The 22,087-nt window shown below is 37.0% G+C and overlaps 1 long non-coding RNA gene across 22 annotated transcripts in view; it reads right to left on the bottom strand.

Annotated features, from left to right (window-relative positions):
- LOC102742234 (uncharacterized) overlaps positions 1–22,087 on the bottom strand; it is a 676,629-nt gene that overhangs the window by 496,999 nt on the left and 157,543 nt on the right. For 19 of the 22 annotated variants that reach the window (XR_014147837.1, XR_014147834.1, XR_014147838.1 and 16 more), the window contains one exon: positions 8,553–8,642. The exons of the other annotated variants lie outside the window; for them this stretch is intronic. This is a non-coding gene — a long non-coding RNA (uncharacterized LOC102742234). The remainder of the gene's footprint in view (positions 1–8,552; positions 8,643–22,087) is intronic. 22 annotated transcript variants of the gene reach the window in all.

Below are 22,087 nucleotides of genomic sequence, written 5' to 3' on the forward strand. Positions count from 1 at the left end.
TTGTCAGAGAGAGAGAGAGAGAGCGCACAAGCAGGGGAAGCATCAGGCAGAGGGAGAAGCAGGCTGTCTCTGAGCAGGGAGCCTGATGCAAACTTGATCCCAGGTACCCAGGATCATGACCTGAGCCGAAGGCAGACACTTAACCTACGGAGCCACCCAGGCATCCTAGTAAACAACTTTTTTACATACTTCTCAACACAATGCATTCTTTTCAGGAACATCAGGGCAGTAAAAGAGCAGGCAATAAGCCCATTCATTTTCAATACTAAAAGGAATTCAACACTTTGTACTTACTGTTTTATTATGTTGGTCCTTTGTATAGTCATTGGCATCACTATTAAATTATACAGAGATTACCTAGTTCTTCATTGCATAAAAATATAGGTAGAGAAAATAGATCTGTATTGCAATAAAATGTCAGAATTTGGTAAAAATTAAACTGTGTAAGTATGCCCCAGAAACATACAACAGATGCAATGAAATATCAAGGAAAGTGAGGCAGAGATTTGTTTTGTTTTGTTTTAACTTTTCACCTAGATGTCTATCAATGCCTTAAAAGTGAGTGAACTTCAAACAAGATAATGTGATTCTAATAAAACTCCAGGGAAGTTGTTGTTGTTGTTATTATATGTTGATAACTTGATTTTGAAGTCCACATATGGATTATTATTATATGTTGATAACTTGATTTTGAAGTCCACATATGGAAATACATACTGAATGGAGTAGGTAGAAAACCCAGACAAAAGAAAAACAATGAGGGGTTACACAGAGAATTATTTACAAATGACCCTTAAACATGTGAACAGCTGTTCAACTTGAGGGAAAAATAAAGAAATACAAACTAAAACAACTCTGAGACACAATGTTTCCTCCCGTATTGGCAAACTTTCAAAAGCTTAACGATATACTTTGTGAAGCTGCAGGAAATGGGCACTCTCAAACACAGGATTATAAATTGGTGCAATTTAATGGAAGAGAATTTGGCAGTAGCTAACAAAACTAGATAGCCATTTACCTTTATCCCAGAAATCCCACATCTAAAAAGTTACACTGAAGATATGCTCTACTAACATAAAACAAGGTATTCCCAAGAGTACTCACTGTGGAATTATTTGTAAAAGTAAAATATTGGAAATAGTCTACATGCTCATGTATAAGACTTCTGTTTTGGGCCAAATGAAAAAGCTAGGGCTGAGTTAGCATCCTACCTGAAAGAAAAATGTTTAATTAAATTAAAAATCATCAGACAAAATACATAAACAACAGTTTTTAATACACTAACTTTTGGGCAACAAAGGACAGTGACTCCTGAGAGACAGTATATTAGTCAGGGTTCTCCAGAAACCAGAAAGATAGAACCAACAGGAGATACAGGTGTGGGTATATATCTATCTATATCTAAATTAAAGCTATATCTATTTATCTAGAGAGAGAGAGAGAGAGAAAATTTATTATAAGGTATTGGTTCACGTGATTATAGAAGCTAAGAAACCCCACCATCTGCTGCCTGCAAGCTGAAAACCCAGAAAGCTGGTGGAGTATTCAAAGGCCTGAGAGACCTAGAACCAATGATGAAGATTTCTGTTCAAGTCTCAAGGCTTGAGAACCAGGAGCATGAAGTAAGGGCAAGAGGTTGATGTATCAGCTCAGTCCATCTGACAGAGACTGAATTCAACCTTTCTCCACCTTTTTGTTCTATTCACGCCCTCAACTGACTGGATGATGCCCACCCACATCGAGGAGGACAATTAGGCTGAATCCACCTAGAATTCTAAATGCTCATTTCATATAGAAACACCCTCACAGACACACCAGAAAAAAATGTTTAGTCACATATCTGGGCATCCTTTGGCCCAGTCAAGTTAATATATTAAATTAACCATTGTAGATGGAAAACAAATGAAGTGAACACTGCAACAGCTCCAGCTTGTCTACCGTTGAGTGTCCAGGCCATGGCAGGGAGGAGGTACTGAGGTGGAGCCCAGCAGACTCTCTCAGTTGAAGAGATATGACTGAGCATGGAGGAAACCAAAGTGATCAGAGTTCATAGAACAGTACAGAGAAATGAGACCTACACAGGAATAGAATCCCAGAAGTCTAACGTGTCCTCTGAAGTATTTATCAAAGTACTGATCCTGACATATTTCCTCTCACATGGAATCAACATGAGGCTAGGCGGGGCAGCATCTCAAATGATTGGAGGAAATAGTGCCCAGCAGTCACACAGGGCTGGGAATACTGCATGTTCCCACCAGCAAGACTCATAATTCATGGGTCACTGGGTACAGTAGTCAGAATGTACGCTCACCTCCAGAGATGGAAAAATCCCTGGACTGAGCATTGCTCCAAAGCCTCCTAACAAATCATGAAAGTATAACCCAAAAGGACCAAACTTTTTCCAAATAACTATATCCCAGAACAAATATCAAGAATAGGACCCTGAATGTCGGCTCTAGATGTCTGAGAGGTTCAGAATTAGGAGAAAGCAGTCCAGCCAGCAGACATCATGAACAAACTCGTACTTCTGGAAGTACATAAAAATTTTAGCCCCTGAGCAGACTGTTTGCCAGAGAGCTCAGTCCACACATTCTGCCCATCTTTCTCCATACCCAGTCTTCTGCATCTTGCACTAGGGTCACTTCCATGTCAGCTTGGATGAATTTATCTTACTCAACCTCACTGTTGTGCCAGGGCCAGAACTTTCACATGAACTCTTCTGCCTTATCCCAGCAACTGCTTGATCAATTCATGGACTGACATCTTATCTAACGTCTTATCTAATATTGAATCTAATATTGAGAATAGAAAACTGAATAAAACCCAACACAGTATTTGTATCTAGTGAGCATTCAGTTAATGGGTTTGAATTTAATGTTAGCTAAGCTTTTTTGTGGTTTCTACAATACCAAGTGTGTTCATTTCTGTGGCTAGAAATTGGATGGTCCAACTTGTAAGAACACAGATCTTTACTGAAGTACTGAGATGGCACTATATTTCTTTTAGCTGGCCTACAGCTGACTGCATGAGATGTATACACAATCATAGAGGTGGCAGTAACTTTAAACAAACACAAGTGGAAATCCAAAATGAAATGGGAACCACAAAGTAAGAGGTCTTTGCAGACAAATAATTCACTCCCAGCAGGATTCATATTGGTTATATGACATTGGTCTGTATCAAGCAGGGTTCCTGAAAACACTTCACACTCCAGCTATCTATCACACATGCCAATAGCCCAAGTCAGAAGAAGGGATGGGAGAGGAAGGAAAATAAGATTGTTTCTAAAACAGATTCTTATAAAGTCTCTGGTTCTTATGACAAGAATTATTTTCATAACAAAGATTTCTGTAATGTTAATCATGCTTTGCTTTGCCTTCTTATCAGAAAAGGGAGCAGATAGATATCTCTTCTCACTGTTTTCTGAGAACTCAGAAAGAAGGAATGATATATGAAAACATGAATACAGACTGTAGACCACTTCTCTTCAGCATTTATTATTTTGTGCCTATATCAAAGACATCTATGTGATTTTTATGATTTTAAATGTCGACATCAGAAAGATGAATGCCTTTGAGCAGCCTAGGCATACAGGAAAGTCTGCACTGGAAGCTTATTTGTTTTCAATTAAAAAGTGTAAGGGATAGGTTTTGATATTTTTGTTTGTATATTCTTAAAACACTGGGCAAAACTACATCTAAGGTAGAAATTACTTCAAGCAATTGTGATCCCACAAGCATTTTTCTTTAAACTCAGCAGGACTCACTTCTAAAATGCATAGCTTTTGAAAGGAATCAATTACACCACAGGTCAAAACAAGTCTTTCAAACACAAGGATGATAGAATTTCTCACTCAGACATAAGAAATTAATCATGCAACATGAATGCTAAATATGTAGAGAGAGAGTCCTAAATAGTTGAGGTTCCTCCTCGCAACAGATGACATGGTGGCATGGCTACTGCAGTTATTACTTATATAGGACACATGGTATCTACTCAATCAATACTTGATGACTGACTACTGATTGTTGCTATCTAGAGAATTCTCTACGTCTGCTCCAAGACAAATCCATGGAATAGTTTGGAATATACTTTATATATCTGGGCAGAAAATATCTTTTATTAATGGTTCTTAAACTTAGCTGTACTTGAAAGTCACCAAACTTCAACCAGACCCTGGCATCAGCACCAAGGAAACACTAAGGTGGCTGCTTGATTTAGGCAGTTGTTTAATCATTAGTGCACGTCAGAACTGCCTGGAGAGGACTGCTGGGCCAAACTCGGCCCTACCTCAGGGTTTCTGATTAGTCAGGTATTACAGATTGAGTGTGTCCCTCTCAAATCTATATTAAGGAGTTGAAGACCTAACCCACAATTTGACGGTATTTGGAGCTGGGGTCTTTGGGAAGTAAGTAGGTTTCAATGAGGTCCTGAGTGTAGGGCCTACCCTGGTGTGGAATTATGTGGGAATAGTGCCCTTATGAAAGGAAATACCAGATAGTTCCCCACACAGCACGAAGAAGATCAGTTATGCGAGCACTTGAAGAGATGGCAGCCACCGCAAGCCAAGAGAAAACGCCTCAGGCCAATGTCTACTTTGCTGGAAGCTTGATCTTGGACTTTCTAGTCTCCGGAAATGCAAGAAACAAAATCCTGTTGCTTCAACCACCCAGTCGATGGTGGTACTTTATTACACCATCTAAGTAGATCGATACAGTAGGTCTGGAAATTTGCATTTCTTACTTATTTCCAAAGAATGCCGCTGTTGCTAGTCCAGCAGTCACATTTGGCAAACCACTGTCCATAGAGCACTGCCTCAAACATTAATGTAAACACAAGTCACCTGGGGATCATGTTAAGGTCCAGATTTTGATCCAGTAGTTGAAGGGTATGCAGGATCCAAGATTTTGCATTTTTTAACAAGTTCCCAGGTAATGCTAATGGACTATATTTTGAGTTGTTAGGTTAGAGAGACTCTGAAAGCTCAGGTGTTATCTCTGAGTTCTAGAGCAAGGCCTGAAATAATCACATCAACTCCTCCCAGAAGGGCTGTCTCCCAGAGCCCCCCCCACTTCAAGACCTAGCAGAAGTTTCACCTCCTATAAAATCCTTCCATGAGCAACAAAGTCAGAAATAAATCTCTTTTAAAATGTAACCGTTACAGATTTGCCTCTCAGTTATTGTTCTATTATCCTTGCTAGTTTTTCTTGAATACTTGCTAGATTCAGGGACCACACAAAATGTTTTGCAAACCTTTTGTTTAATCCTCAGAACAGCACTATGAAATTCTGTTAACCCCAATTTAAAGTGAAGGAAAAAAAAAGGCTCAGAGAATTTAAACACTTGTCCTGAGGACACTAAATAGAGTATGATGACCTGCGGTGGGGAGGGGGTTAATTAGGTCCTAGAAATGCCAAGTAACCATGACTACGCCTTTAATCACAAAACTGAGCATCCTTCATCTGAAGAGTAATGTACAAACAGTTTGATATTAAAACCGTGACCCTGGAGGGTGCCTGGGGGGCTCAGTGGTTTAGGCTTCTGCCTTCGGCTCAGGTCAGGATCCCAGGGTCCTGGGATCAAGCTCCTCTTGGGTTCTGTGCTCAGCCAGGAATCTGCTTCTCCCTTTCCCTCTCCCCCTACCTCTCCCCCTGCTCATGCTCACTTGTGTGAGTGCACGCTCTCTCTTTCAAATAAATTTTTTAAAAATCTAAAAAAAAAAAAAAACCTTTCAAAGATAAATAAAAAAAAAAAATGACCCCATATGCTATATGCTATGATAACAAATTAGAGATAAGAAGAGTTGTCACAGAGTTTACAATGTAGTAGAAGAGATGGATATTGATTACATAATTGCATTAATTAATTTATAGTTCCAAAATAAGGTAAGTGCTCTGAAAGAAATACCGTTGTTTGAGACAGTATAAGAAAAAATTTGGGGTGGGGAGTAGGAAAGGGGGCTCTGGGTCAAGGAAAGTGTCCAGGAACCTGAGATGCCTCTGTTAAGAGTCTAAGGATGATATGTTTAGAGAAGAGTGGGTGGTTCCTTCTAGACAGATTAAATCACAAATAATCCTATCATAAGAAAAAAATCTGGCATTTTTCCAGAAACTAAAACAAGACAACTGTGGCTTTACTGCAAAGAACTGGGGAAAGGGGTAAAAGTTATGCTAAGTGTGGCGTTACTATTATAATTATTATTTGATTACACATAACTTTATTTGATTACACATAACTTTGTTCTTAACAACTGAGAGTTTTACCTTCTTTTTCTTTGTGTTAGGGTTGCCAGATAAAAATATAGGATATGAAGCTTAATTTTAATTTCAGATAAACAAAAAAATTTTTTAGTGTATCATATATTTTTGGGATATACACTTAAAAAAATTTGCTATCTGAGAAAGAAATTAGCTGGTTGTCTTGTATTTTTGCTAAATCTGGCAACCAACTCTATATAGGAATCTTTTCTGAATTTTCTCTTAGTTGTTTCTGAGCAATAGCTTGGGACACTCACTGGCTCAACACATCTTAGAATGCCTCTGTCACACACACCTAGGCATGGAACACACACATGTGCATGGGCACACACACCCATTATTATGGAGCATATACTGCATATTATGCATGTTCTAACTGCTGGGGATATAATTTAAGTGAATAAGCTAACTTTCTTTTCTTGTACATATACTTACATGGCACACATCAAACACATAAAAATCCTGCATGGATCAACAGCCAGGGAAGGTGCTGTACATACGTCAGATCACTTAATCCCAATAGAGTTCCTATTATCACTTACATATATTACTTCAAGATAATAAGAATTAGGTCTTACTAACCTCATTGTTATTGTGGTTCAAAAGTGGAGGAAACTGTGGCTTAGGGAAGGCAAATAAATTGACTGTTTTAGCATAGCAGTTAAGTGGCTGAGTCAAGGATCAATGCATGTGTGTGGCTTGAGAGCTAGCATATGCTTCTATGTACTACTGGCCACCCGCTAAGAATGCAAACCCTGCACATCTTCTCAATTATGATTTGAATATTAACTTTATTTTTTATGTTGCTTTGTTTTTGGTTTGCTTTGCTACTTTTGAATAAAAAAAGAAAAAACAACTTCCTTAAAATGCAATTATATAATTATTATTAATTGCTCATTTGTTATTCTAATGGTTCAAGGTATCTTGTAAAGGGCTCTGTTTCAGTATTAGTTTTATATTTAACCCCACATCAATCAGCCATAAGATGACATTCTATATTATGGTTTTCAGATCATGAGATTTCTCCAGTGTCAGATGGAAGCATTAGAACTTTCCCTCCCCACAAAGAGATATTGTCATGCTTTAAAAAAAAAAAAAAAAAACTCTTAAAAATGAATATGTCTTCAAGGTAACGCTTATAAGATAATTTCTGAAGAATTTATGGTCTTATAGTTCTACTATAAAGTCCCAAACCACAACATTTTATAACGGAAGTAGAAAGAGTAGAGTTTCCCTATTCTTCATACTTTTATCATTAATTTGTTGCAGTACTTTCCAATTCTTGAATTGTGGCTGTTTAACAAAAAAAGCTGTGAAACTTTGAGGTTATTTACTGTTGGGCGACAGCCTATAACATAGCTAGATAAACTGTAGTTTTACCAGTGCTTTGGATTTAAATGTAGCATTAGAGCTCCCTGACTCCAACATTTAACTTGATTTATGGTTTGTGATGTAAAAATACTGGGGCTCAGATGGCTTTAAGTGACTCTGAAAATTAAGAAGAAAATGTAACGACTAATCTAAACTTGCTGTGAAATATTAATTATGCATTTCAAGTAAAGGAAGTAAGCAAGCAATAATTTAATCTGTGTCATAAAATAAATCCCAAACTGTACTCTTGCTGAAGGTATTTTCTAAATAAACACTTGATTTTTAAGTCACAAAGGAACTGAAGTAGAAACCATTAGTTACTGTATTCTGAGCTGTTTATTAAACATTTTCCCCCAGATATATGTTAAAAAAAAATCCAGTTTGAAAGGTGAGTTAAGGTAGAAAAACAGCTCTAACCTAAAGGAATAGAGGATCTCAGGTGAAGCTTCTTAACGATCCATGACAGTGTAAGATGACAGCTGCAACTGCTGAGTCAGTGTAGAAGAAAATCTAAACGTAGGAGCAATTGTGGCCTTTACTAATGACCTGCTAGGAATGTGGGCAAACTGCCAGGTCCAGACATGCAGCAATACTTCTCTGATAACTGAGCATTCCAAACCTCCTAGATATAAATTTCTTCAAACTCCCTAAACCAGAAATAATATCCTCAGCATTTTGAATTAGGCAAGACACAAGGCATGTTATCCATATTATATTAATCTTCGAGATGTACTGCCCAAGGAGGAGACATGAAAGAGAACAGATTATCTCTACTGGAGGAATTAACACTTGAAAAGAAAAAGGTTTTAAAAAAAACGCATCAGAGGCAAACACAACACATCTTGAATCTGCAAATTTGCAGGAATTTTCTTTTCCCAGCTGGATGCAGAAAAACACTGTGATAACACAAATATTTTGCCATACCTGTTACAAGAGCTGCTTTTGTTCTTAAGATCTCAAAGTTATGGTAAATGCATCCCTCAGAATTTGGATGGCAGGAATATCATTTCTCTTCTGTCAAGATGAAGAAAGTTGAGTTACCCCAACATGTCTAATGGACATACAAGGAGGCTTTAGTTTATCAGTTTTTAAAATAAAGTATCAGCAACTTTGAATTAGTATTAAGAAGTCAAGCTCTTGGACACCTGGGTGGCTCAGTCAGTTAAGTGTCTGCCTTCAGCTCAGGTTATGATCTCAGGGTCTGGAGGTAGAGCCCAGGGGTCAGCTCGGAGCCCCAGGTCAGCCTCCCCATAACTTCCCCACCACCATCCAATCGCCCATCCCTGCTCTTGCACATGCTCTCTCCCTCAAATAAATAAAACCTTAAAAAAAAAAAAAGAAAAGAAAAGAAGTCAAGCTCTTGGGCTAAGTCAATTTTGGTGAAGTTGAATAATTCCAGGAAGTATTTGGAAATTTCTATTCAAAGATGGGTATTTATAAAGCCAGCGTCAAATGTAAACTACTTCTATGTAATGGGTTGTTCAGACAGAGAAAAACCCAGGAATAAGAAAAAGAATGGTTTTTTTCCTAAAATGGTTCTAAAAGTGTGGCTCCCTCATTGGCAGCACAAACATTACCTGGCAGTGTTAGAAATACAAATAACCAGGACCCCCCACACCCAACCTATTGAACCTAGCCAATAAGAACTGCGAGGTGGGGCCATGCAGAGTTTAACTATCTCAACAGGTGATTCCAATGCAGCTAAGTTTAGGAACCCTTCATTGCTAAATTTCTAATTTGATCTGAGGTGAAAATGCCCAGTTTTCACTTCTGCAAACAAACATGAAAAAGTCATCTGAAATGAGGGGGAAATAGACAGTTTTTACATTTATGCAAATAAACATATGAAAATTCACCTGAAATGGTGTCACCCTTCTTTAGCCCGAGACAAAGTTCTTTAAGGGTGAGATAAAAGTAATTATAAAAAAGGAAATGGTGTCATGGTCCAGAAGAGCTTTTGAAAAGGATTATAGAGGGGCACCTGGGTGGCTCAGTCGTTAGGCGTCTGCCTTCGGCTCAGGTCATGATCCCAGGGTCCTGGGATCAAGCCCCGCATCTGGCTCCCTGCTCAGTGGGAGGCCTGCTTCTCCCTCTCCCACTCCCCCTGCTTGTACTCCCTCTCTCGCAGTCTCTCTCTCTGTCAAATAAATAAATAAAATATTTTAAAAAAATTTAAAAAAAGAAAAGGACTATAGAATAAGGCCACACAAAAAGCAACATTTAAAAGTACATTTTTCTGGGGCACCCGGGTGGCTCAGTCGTTAAGCATCTGCCTTCGGCTCAGGTCGTGATCCCAGGGTCCTAGGATCGAGCCCCACATCAGGCTCCCTGCTAGGCAGGAAGCCTGCTTCTCCCTCTCCCCCTGCTTGTGTTCCCTCTCTCACTGTGTTTCTGTCAAATAAATAAATAAAATCTTTAAAAAAAATAAAAGTACATTTTTCTGATTCTATATATTGTTAGAGAAAAAGAATAAACAGTATGACAGTCTTTGTTATACCCACACACATATATACACATACATATACACTCATTCTTATTAGTATTTAGACTGATTGGAAATATCTAGAAGAAAATTAATCTAACCATTTACAGTGATTATCTCTGGTTGGCAAGACTATAATTAACTTAATTTTGATGGTTTTTATGTTTACTATGTTTGCTACATTAAATATGTATAACTTCTATCACCTTTGAATTACAATATTGCTATTTAGTTTAGTGAATATCCTCTAATATATATATCCAAGTTGCTTAGAACCTCTATTGAGAAGTTGGCATGGAAACCTATTATTAAATTCTAAAATGATTGTGGGTGGTTCCCAAACCTGTCTGCAGAATAGATTCACCTGATCACAGCCCCAGAGATTGTGATTTAATTTTCTGAGACTGTAACCTGTGCTTTAGAAGTGTTAAAAGAGGGCGCCTGGGTGGCTCAGTCGTTAAGCGTCTGCCTTCGGCTCAGGTCATGATCCCAGGGTCCTGGGATCGAGTCCCACATCGGGCTCCCTGCTCGGCAGGAAGCCTGCTTCTCCCTCTCCCACTCCCCCTGCTTGTGTTCCTGCTCTCGCTATCTCTCTCTCTCTGTCAAATAAATAAATAAAAATTAAAAAAAAAAAGAAGTGTTAAAAGATCCCCAGGTGATTCTAATCTGCAGACCTGTTTGGGAAGCAGTAGTCTACACGGTTTTAAATACATTTGTTTACAGTGTTACCATCAAAAAGTAGAATTCGGGTCATTAGTTAATGATTCCTAAGATGCCTATCAGAGTATAGGACAAAATTCTGATTTTACCTTCTTCTGATACCCCCAGACAAATTTTCAGAGCCCTGCCCTCATTTGTAATAATTAGTGCTGACATAATCTGAGCAGCATTCATCAGAATTATGTATTCATCAGAAAGAGGAAACTCTTTGGTGCCATGGGAGACACAAGACATCAGGGTCAGATGTGTTCTAACAGGATTTATTTCTTACGCCTAAATCTGGACTCACTATATCTTGCTGCACATATCAAAATTCACTTCATCCTGGCCAACTTGCACTCAGTATGTAACCACATCTGTGAACATAGATTCTGCTACTCTGCATACCTCAAAATTCTAGATTTTCCTTGCTAATGTCTGAATGCTTGAGACCAATGCCAGAAGTGTGTAGAGTCAGAAGGCATAGATGTTAAGAATCATTCCTCAGCTATCATACAAGGACACCACCTCCCACGTGGAGATTTCCAATCATCTCAGGTTTTTTTGTTTTTTATTTCCTCATCACTGGTTAGAGATCCACAGGATAAAATAAACAGGCAAAGTCTATAATTATTAGATTATGGTGCATAGGGACACTTGGGTCGCTCAGTGGGTTAAGTGGCTGCCTTTGGGTAAGGTCATGATCCCAGGGTCCTAGAATGGAGTCCCACATAGGGCTCCTTGTTTAGCAGGGAGCCTGCTTCTCCCTCTGCCTGCAGCTTCCCTTGCTTGTGCTCTCTCTCTCTCTCTGACAAATAAATAAAATCTTAAAAAAAAAAAAAGAAAGAAAGATTATGGTGCATAGTCTTTGTTTTATTTTACTTTTTTAAGATTTATTTATTTATTTTAGAGAGACAGCAGGGAAGAGGGAGAGAGAAACACAAGCAGACTCCACGCCAAGCGCCGAGCCCGACTTGGGGCTCAATCTAAAGACCCTGAGATCAGGACCTGAGCCGAAACCAGGAGTCCAACACTTAACCAACTGGGCCATCCAGGCACCCCATGCATAGTCTTTGTTCTATACAATATTTTCATGCACATGATACAATTTATATTGTACATATTTTACAGCCTAACATAAACCTAATTTTAAGACAGGAATGTACTTTAAAAACAAAAAGAAACAAACAAACAAAAAACTTGGGCTATTGCCATTACCATAAAATGCACTAAAAGAGATCCTGAGTCCTGCCATTTATTTTATTTTAACATTTCTTCTTTAATCCATTCTGAGTGAGAGTTCATCCTGACATTGCAAGCTACAAATCAGAAGATTGGCAAAGTAAGATTATTTAAATTTGCTTTAGCCCCCATTAAACAGAGACAGTGATAAGGCCAGTGACATAAATGTCTATGGGAAATTAATACAAATTTCACTTGGAACAGAAGAACGACTGAATGGAAGAAAACCCTACCATCAACTGACAGACACCCATACCACTTGTTTTTCTGCAGGAATAACTAGGCATCTTCCTCATTATTTCTGGTTTTCTTTATTTAAAATACATATTTTGTTTTTGCTAGGGGGCAAGTGAAAAGGCATCCAATAAACTTGATTTCTTTTTCAGGTATGGAGTGAAATAATTACAAAGAATAGTATCTAAAGTGTTAAGGTAATACTAGCTTCTATAGCAGATAAACTCTGAAATTTTAGTGGTTTAACACAACTATTCCCCTTCTTCCCTCACTAACCTAGCAGTAGAATTAGAGTGCTCTTGGTTGAACAGCTTTTCTAGGTGGCTTTCTTTTCAGAAGTGATTTAGGGAAGAGGTCCTTCCATTTTATGGCAACACTTGGCCCTCAAGTCTACCATGAAGCCCCCTTCATTCTAGGCAGCAAGAAAAGATCATGAAGGATCTAATGTGGGAGATTTATATAGGCCAAGCCTCAAAGTGAGCCACACTGTGCGCTGGATGAGTAGGCCTCAAGACACTAAGTCCTCAAAGGAGGCTGGGAAATTTAATCTAGCTAAATTCCCAAACAGAAGACATGAAACGATGGTCAGTTAGCACTCTCTTTGAAGATACCCAATCATCTGGACTTGTTTAAAAAGACTGAGTAATATCATCATAATGGAATCCGCACAACCTGAGCATTTGAGTTAAAATTCATGCAAACCTTATTTTCATTTTTAAATAATATTTTTTTCCTGTATTATACAACACAATATTGTATAGCACACACAGGTTAACATTATTGGAAATTATTATTGGGAACCTTAAATGCTATTAAAATTTCATGTGATACTGCTCTTTTAATTACCAAACACAACCAAAATAAATTTTATACAACTGAAAAAACTCATAAAACCATCTCTCCTGAACAATATCAAAACATTATGATAAATAATTACCAGAATGGGGCGCCTGGGTGGCTCAGTTGGTTAAGCGACTGCCTTCGGCTCAGGTCATGATCCTGAAGTCCCTGGATCAAGTCCCGCATCAGGCTCCCTGCTCGGCGGGGAGTCTGCTTCTCCCTCTGACCCTCCCCCCTCTCATGTGCTCTCTCTCATTCTCTCTCTCTCAAATAAATAAATAAAATCTTTAAAAAAAAAAAAAATTACCAGAATGTATATCTTTCTCTTATTCTCGATTAAGCACTGGATTAATGAATTAGCAAAAAAAAAAAAAATCATGGTCTTGCAAAAAAAATTAAATTATTGCCCTTTTTTAGTATTAGTTTTTTTGTGTCGCATTATTTTATTTTGTTTTTTCACAGCTTTGTTGAGATATAACTGATATACAAAAAAAGCCTATATTTAATGTATATAATTTGATGGATTTGGATATATGCATACAACCATGAAACCATCACCAAAAGTAATATATCACCTCCTTTAGTACTGATTTGAATACACTACTGATGAAAGAATTATACTTGATAATGTGTATATTCTTATGTATGAGAAATGCTGTTGATCAAAGTTTGGAAACCATTACTGATGCTGACGATTATTTGAGGCTGTGTCACATACACATACACACACACACACGTATTAGGGTAAGCACTAATTATATTCTCAAAAATCTGGATTCAAAATTTAAAAAATTGATTAAACAAAGAAAAATTACACTTTTATTGCGATACTTTGCACCATTTGCTGCTTAAGCACTGGCTTCTAAGTTGCTGCAAGCTGATCTCATAGAATACTTCAATTTCAACCATTAGATGGTCATTTACATAAAAATGGAGTCAAAATCAAGTAACTTTCATTGCTTTGTGGACATTTTAATGTTGATTACGAAATCCTTCTATTGCATAGTATTGTTTGTTCATTGACAGAGAGAAATATGTATCCACAGATTTATGAGCAGGGAGATGCTATTGCCATATTTTTGGAACATCAGGGAAAAAAACCAACTGCTTCAGACTTTTAAATAGATAAATTTCAGGGGAGCTTGGCATATTTGGCAGATACAGTTAAAACTTTGAATACAGTGAATCCAAAACTTCAAGGACCAAGAGCAACATCATTTTTATTATATTGTACTTCAAGAACTTAGAGCTAAAATACAGTTATGAGTAGAGTGAGCTAGTACTAAAAATATCTCTTCAATTTTTGACTTAGTGATGCACTCAAAGAAAAGATTCATAGAAACGATTTCAAGAAAATATCTAAAATTACATCTAGTTTGTTCCACAGGATGAATTCATGTGATAGATTCCTGATGTGATAGCTAAAAGTCCCTCTCAGAGACCTATGAGGAGAAAGTTTCTATCTGGCATCTCATCTTCACCTCGAGATAGTTAAGAAAAATATTTGAAACCCAAGGTTGATCAGGTTACTGAATAACTAAGGAAATCTCTTTGGAAAAATCTGGGCTAGAAGGGAGGAAGAAATATTTCCCACAAGTCAGTCTCTATTCCATTTTTATACACTTGTGAAGTTGGTTTTTTGTTTTTTTTTTTCCTTCTCTCAACTTCCACTCTGAAAGCAAGTGCACAACAAGTCTGGTATTCAACATGCTTTCTATTCCCACCACATAGAAAAACCTTGTACAAAGAGTCAGTAATCACATTGACATCAGAAAACCCAAGGTGTGGGGAGGCTGTCTCAAATCCAAATGACCTACTTTCTAAAATCACCACTGCTTTCTTTTTAGTTTTATTTAATTCATTTCAAAAGTTCAGATAGTAGTAAAGAAGGGCATGAGGTAGCTATGTTTATCAAAATAGTTTATCACTGCACTGGATGGAGCACTTCTAAACAGGACCAAGGATTTCTAACACTGAAAGGGTGTTTTCCTTAGTAGGAAAGAGATGTTTCATCAGCCTTCATATTAGATTTTGATAGGACTCCACTGTTTTCCACCCAATAATCTAATTCTATCCTCAACAAAACAATCCTAGTTATTAATTAATCTTATGCTTGTTCTGGCAATTGAGAAAGGAGATACCCCGAATTATGAATTATGAAAATCTGATCAATGGAAAGGGGTATCCAACATTGTAAATTCAACATGCTAGCATTCGGCAATGAGAGAAAGCCAAGGCCTTGAAATAATTCAGATTTGCATCCAGTCTCTGCCAGGTTGCTTCCTAAAACCACCTGAGCAGGTTAATGAACACTCAAATTCATTTCCTTCATTGACTAGCCTCCAAACCTATTTTTAAATGCTATAGTAAGGACTGCATGAGATAATATAAGTATTTGGTTTGGTAAATTTGACATATCATAAATATAAAATAAATGGTAATTATTAAATCAATCCTTTTTCATACTTGTTAATTTAATTTAATTTAGTTTTATTTAATTCATTTCAAAAGTTCAGATAGTAGTAAAGAAGGGCATGAGGTAGCTATGTTTATCAAAATAGTTTATCACTGCACTGGATAAGGAGTATCTCTTGAATTATTGACCACTGATTTTTCTTGCCTCAAATAACTAAAGGCAAACTCCTGTTAAATGTTACTGAGCCTTTGAGGCTAATATTCTATCCATTGACAGATGGCAATCTCCTAGTGAATGAGATTGTAGCCACCTTCTCTTAGAACCTGACTAGGCCACCCAACATTGAAATGCAGCATTTGCTCTAAGTTTCCTTCAACCCCAGCTCTTCCAGTGGTACCCATCCTGTCTCCTGTTATGGAAGACAGAATAACAGCCAGCCAAGGATGCCCAAGTCCTAATCCCTGAACCCTATAAATGTTTCCTGACTGACAAAAAGACCTCTCAGATGTGATTATGTTAAAGATCTTGAGACGGAGAAAGGTGGGGGAGAGGACAGTTACCCTGGGTTATTCAGGTGGGCTCAGTGTAATCACAAGGATTCTAACAAGGGATAGAGGGAGGCATGAGCAGCCGAATCAGAAAAAAGATACGATGACTTAAGCAGAGGTTAGACTGTCTCACTCTAAAGATGGAAGAAGTAGCCATGAACCAAGGAGCACAGGTAGGCTCTGGAAGGTGTTTAAAGGGAAGGAAAAAGATTCTTTTCTGGAGCCTCCAGAAGAAATATAAGTTAGCCTAACACCTTCATTCTAGACTTGTAAGACTCATTTTGGACTTCTGATCTCCAGAACTGTTATATAATAAATTCGTGTTGTTTAAAGCCACTACTTTTGTGATAATTTGTTACAGTAGCATTCGGAAACCAATGACCTGTTCTCCCTCTCATTTTAATGATTCATCAGGCTTCACCCTATCTACCAAGTATGCCTTACCCCATGCATGTGGCCAAGCCCTTGCAAAGTCCAGCTCCCTGATCCAGTTGTCTGCTAATCAGAACTTCCCTAGGCCTTGCGTAAGCTTGCACTCAACACACCTTATTCCAATGTTTCTGCTTAATTCTTGGGCTGCAGTCATATGGTACTCTCCCCTAGGTAGCCTCTGAATGGTGACTTGTACCTTAAATCTTACCCATATCTAATATTTGCCTGACAAGCTAAGTTTTGATCTCCATTTTGTATCAGACCTTATTTTTTCTTATATGCCCTTTCCTAAAAAAACTGACCAAGGACTATGATCTCAAATTTTTAAATAAAGAAATGTAGGTTTTCAACGTATAAAATATAAATAATGTACTACATTGACTTTCCTACAGGTGACAAAAATCAGGAAATATTTGTAGCCTCTAAATTCTATAGTAAAGGATTAACTCAGCAGGGCTGGGCTGCCCCAAACCTGCACATTCCAAAAGTTTTCAGGACAGGTTCTTGAACTACTCTTAGGGGATAACCTCTAAGCCTTTCAAATAACCTGCCCAATACCTTAGGCCTTGGATCACACACCAGTGATTTATGATAAATACTTGTTTTTGCTCAGTTGGGCTATCAGTTTGACCTTTGGGAGGGGGTACTGGCTGAGTAGCTAAAATTAGTCATGTAGGCATTCCATATCCATGTGATTGATCTTCAGTAAAAACCAAGGGTATCAAGGCTTGGCTGAGCTTCCCTGGTCAGCAACACATTGCATGTGTTGTCACACATTATTGCTAGGAGAAATAAACACTGTCCATGTGTCTCCACTGGGAAACAACAACTGAAAGCCTGCACCTGTTCTCTCTTGAACTCTGTCCTATGCACCCTTTTCCTTGTGGATTTTTTCCTTTTGCTGCAGTAAACCATAACTGTAAATATAGCAGCTTATCTGAATTTTGTAAGCTACTCCAGCAAATCATCAAACCTGAGGGTGGTATAAGGGCCTTCCAACACAAGATCACAGATTTTCTCCTAAAGCTTAAATGATTCAGACAGATGAATAAAACCAGCTATTCATAAACTTGCTAAATTAGTTTAAAATTTCATGATCCAATAATTTCATCTCCAAACCTGACTCCCCCCATACACACACTCATGTACAACTTCATGTGTGAGTACACATACAAACATTATAATGCCTTAAATAAGAAGACTCTTAACTCTACATTTGCTATGTCTCTTCCCTGATGAAAAATAAATCTAGTCAGCCTCACACAGAGTACTCTATTTGAATATCTCATGCGCAAGCACTTTTATCTCTTCCTTTGCTGGATTGCTATGTCTGTATTGTCTCTTTTCAAATACTTTGAATAGGAAATAAGCTAACATATAAAAATGGATATCACAGTGACTATCAGAGGGATACTCATTAAAGGTTCTTTTCTTCCTTTCTTCCTTTCTCTTTTCCTTCTTTCCATCTTGGGACAATGGGAAATTTTTTCCCATAGAGCCCTCATTTACAACGTCTGGAAACCATGTCTAATACAAATATATTTCTGAATATTGAATCTACTGAATTGGAAGCACAATGTCATGTCGATATGCTCTTGGAAAATTTAAGAGGTAATGCAGAATTCAACTTCTTCTCATGCTTATCACCAATTGGAGCAGCATATTCTCACATCATCATACAATGGCTTTACACCAGCCTGTAGAACTGGAACCAAGTTAAATGGATGATGCATATAATCTCCACATTGGACAGATTGTTTACAGCGCAACAAAACATGGATGTTTGTTTTTCCATACACTAATACCTATATGAAGTCTACAGATCACATGTACTTTTGCAGGGCCATGTTTTCTGCAAAAATTTAGCAATGTATTATTTGAAACAGGATGTTTCCCAAAGAAATAAAAACACTCAACTTGTAACCTTTGGAAACTTGTTTTAGTTTATAATTTAAAAATATGATAAACCAAGGCTTCCCATTGGTTGAGTTATAATATAGCCCTTTAAATATGATTTTAACTCTCAAATGTGTACCCGCTGTGTCAATATAATTGGTGACGCCCAAAATATTATTCGTATAGTCACATGAAAAGTACAACCGTTTCTGCAGTATTTCTAATTGGATTTACTATACTGTAATAGTGATAAAAGCCTTTCTATAAATTATACTTTACAAAAAAAATTGAAGACAGCATGAAGTATGGTTGCAGTAAGGAAAACAAATGATCAAAAAGACTTAAATAAATGCATGCATTTAATATTAATTATGAGTCTTTTTCATGTAAACAGAACTGATGACAGTGTACTCAAAATGCTAAACAATTAATTTGTGACTTTATAAAAAACAGATTTATTAAAGTTATGCTTGTCTTAGTTTTAAGTGTAGTATTTGTCCTTCAGTTGGAAGTGTCATAAATCAATTTTAAAGCAAAGCACATGACCCCCTGCAGTGTTTTAAATGAAATCCTTCCTACTAGGACAACAAAACATCTCAGGACATCAAGTACTTCTAGCAATCAAGAGTGTTTTGTTTGTATTTGCCAATGTAACACTCAACTCTTTCTGTTTTGTTGCTAATTTTCAAACGGCTGGAAAAAGATGGAAATATTCTCTTAGAATATGCTTGTTTAAATAGGTGTATTTTCTTACTAAGAAGTTAAAAGCTTTTTATATATTTTTTATTTGAGAGTAATTTTAGTCATCTCTTTATTGAATATAAACGGACTTCCTTTAATAATCCTAAATCATTATAATAATTGTTCAAAACTACAGACAGGAAACTAATAAACATCTGTAGCTATTCATCTGGGTGGAGATTCTGACTTCTACACAGCAAGCAGAAAGAGTCCTGGACTTAAAGCCACAACAGATTTAGTTTTCAGTCTTGGACTGGCTTCTTCACTTGCCTGCCAGCATGACTTTGATGAAATTATTCATTTTTATCCCATCTGATCTAATACATGAAGAGTCTATATTTTTAATGACTTTTTAACCTGATGGCCATAAAGACAACAAACTGGAAAACAACTACTAGCATAGTGAAGGGGAAAAACAATGCCAGCAGGCTGAGTCTTAACTTCTATAGGTTTCCCCCTTTCTCATCCTCAAACTGGAAAAAAGCTCCCAATCAAACCTTAAAAATAATTTCAACAACAGACAAGTTGGTCATGGTAATGACACATAGCATGTGCTGGGGGGAGTAAGATGATCGATTCATTATTTACAATACAACATCTCAGGATGATGAAAGAATCAAGATGAATTTCTTTAGTCCTATTTTGTGGTGGCCCCCAATCTGTGTTATGTTTTGAGAAAGACTGTATATGTATATTAGAATAAAACATGTTACATGAGAAGTTTTTGTATTTTTGTAATTTAAAAATAAGATTGATTCTTCAAAAGCAGAAATCCTAAGAAATATTTTACTATATTGGGGAACCTGGGTGGCTCAGTCAGTTAAGCGGCTGCCTTCGGCTCAGGTCATGATACCAGGGTCCTGGGATCGAGCCCCACATCAGGCTCCCTGCTCCACGGAAAGCCTGCTTCTCCCTCTCCCACTCCCCCTGCTTGTGTTCCCTCTCTCGCTGTGTCTCTGTCAAATAAATAAAATCTTTAAAAAAAAAAAAAAGAAATATTTTACTATAAAATATTAGATTTCAATGAATTGGATTTGGACTATGATCAAGGTTTAAATTGTATCCTACTGAATAAATATTGCTGTAACCATTTCTATTAACATTGTAATTACTGTCACAATGAATATCCTACATTCTTTATATCATGTGTACTTGTGAAATAACTGTTTCATCTTTTTACTCATGATTTCAAAAATCAATATTTCAAAAGAGAAGGAAACTAAAAGTATAAAAGTACCCCAGTAACACAACATATTAAAGAGTATTCCTATCATCATAGAACTTTGACAATTTTTAAAAATCGTGTTCAATAAAGAGGCAAGAGCAACATATTCTAAAGAAGTCATTAAATTTGGTTTATTTTGTTTAATAAATACAATATATTTTCTCTTTAAGAACATCTTAGAGCTCACTATATTGTTTGTGACTTTTAAAAGTTAATTGAAATGCCAAAGTTTTGAGCATGAAGCATAAATTTCACTTGACCTTTCAAGAAAAATTGTTCTTGTATATTCTTCAGAAGATGAATTTGTCTTCTCCACCAATCACATTAGAATGAGCCAGGTGGCAGATTACCCAAATATCTCGCCTTTCACCTCTGGAGACTTCAGTTTAAATGTGGCTTAAAAGAAATACCCAGGAGTGATTTGTGTATATCTCAAAGCCCATACAATTGGGCTTAAGTAGCAATTACTTGCAGCTGTGGAGATGCTCTTTCAAAAAACATCAGAAATGTCACAGGACAAGATTGCAGGGTTTCAATGAAGGTATAAAGGCCATGCAGACAATCCATATGGGGTAAAGCTTATCAAAATAATGAACCTAAAGGTCTAGAACCTTCCTGGTCAATGAAAACTACCAAATGAGCTTGTTGGTCTTAAAAAAAAAAAAAAAAAGCAACAAAGAAAGAAAAATGAGTAGTCTCAAACAGATCAGATTAAGCAGCAAAAACATCCCTAAAGACATGCAAATTATAATGGTGAATGAAAATAAATAAATAAATAAAAGTATAGCTTACTAGTGCCCTCTAGTGTACCTTTTCTCCTGTTTTCCGTGTAGATTTTTTTTTTTTTTTCTACAGTGTTAAGTAGGGGTTTGGATATAAATTCTGGAACTGAAAGCTAAAAAGAGAATTAATAGCTGCAAATTTTTAAAAACCAAATAGTAACGTCATCGGGAAAAATAAGAAGAGCCAACCTAACACTATTATTACATTGTATTAGTGTCAATAAACTGACATTGGTGGCAAATTAAAGAAAGCCTGACAGCAGAACGGTATCATTTCCCCCTCCCCATGGTTGGGCAGAACAGCCTTTTCCCTGGAAAATGTTTTGCTTCACAGTCACTCTGTTTTGCATCCTAGTTGTATCATGTGCCAACAAAACAGATTGTTTGCTAATTGATATCATAAAGCAAGACAGCCCAGTGAAGGATGATAATTCTGACTCCAGCTAGCAGCAGCTGATGTGGAGCTTGACAGAAATGCTGTCATTTTCAACACAAACTGCTTAGAATTGACTTTTCACTGTAAATATAGAGACATGACAGAAGCCTCATACATCCACCTTTATTTAAAAAAAAAATGAAATGATAATTCTGCTACAATATATCTGTTACCAGTTCTAGTTTAGCTGGTGGCATCTTAAAGAAAATAACTGTAAAGGTATCGTTCAGTCTCTGTACAGAACCTTTACAGACAAGCCAAAACTTTTTGCGCATAGTCAGATGCAAGCTCAAGAAGAATATGTTTATTTATAGATTTTTAGAAGGTAATAAAATGGCCAGTGCATGACCTATCTCTATAGTGAAAATTTGCAAGATGTAAATAAATTAGAATAGTAAAAGGGTGTATGTTACTTCAAGAATTTGTAAATTCAACCATGGCACATTTGAAAAATAAAAATTATTGTCATTTTTAGGCATCTTTCCT

Source organism: Leptonychotes weddellii, chromosome 8 (assembly GCF_054177405.1).
Source record: "Leptonychotes weddellii isolate Sample4059 chromosome 8, ASM5417740v2, whole genome shotgun sequence".
In the NCBI taxonomy this organism is placed as follows: domain Eukaryota; kingdom Metazoa; phylum Chordata; class Mammalia; order Carnivora; family Phocidae; genus Leptonychotes; species Leptonychotes weddellii.